This window comes from Marmota marmota, unplaced genomic scaffold (genome assembly GCF_001458135.2).
Source record: "Marmota marmota marmota unplaced genomic scaffold, marMar, whole genome shotgun sequence".
NCBI classification, from domain to species: Eukaryota; Metazoa; Chordata; class Mammalia; order Rodentia; family Sciuridae; genus Marmota; species Marmota marmota.
This window is the reverse complement of record NW_026000260.1, coordinates 171134-171697: the sequence shown is the minus strand read 5'-3', so window position 1 is coordinate 171697 and position 564 is coordinate 171134.

The following is a 564-nucleotide window of genomic DNA, read 5'->3' as shown; positions in this document are numbered from 1 at the left end:
AAAAAAAAAAAAAAAAAAAAGAATCTTGAAAGTTCACATACTGTACAATAGTGTTCATATAACATTTTTGAAATAACAAAATTATAGAATGAATAGATTAATGGTTGCCAGGGACTAATTGGGGTGTGGCATATGTATGATTATACAAGGAGTTCCTGTGTGCTGATGGAATAGTTTTGTATCTCGATTATGATATTGAGTACATAAATCTATACCTGTGCTAAAATACATAGACTTATACAGATATGAATGCATGTAAAATCTCGTAAACTTAATAAATTCTGTAGTCTGTTTAGCAATATTATACCATTGTCACTATTTTGATTTTGAAGTTGTACTACAATTAAGATCTTAGCATTGGAGGAAAATGAGTAAAGGGTACATGGGACTCTGTACTATTTTTTGCAACTTCCTGTAAGTCTATTATTATTACAAAATTAAAAACGTGAATTTTAAATAAAGGGCTAGGAAGTATGATACCATTTATGTAATAAGAAAAGGGTGACAAAGAGAAAATCTGAGGAGAATAAAATGATCTGAGAATTTTTTCAAGCCAACCTTGAA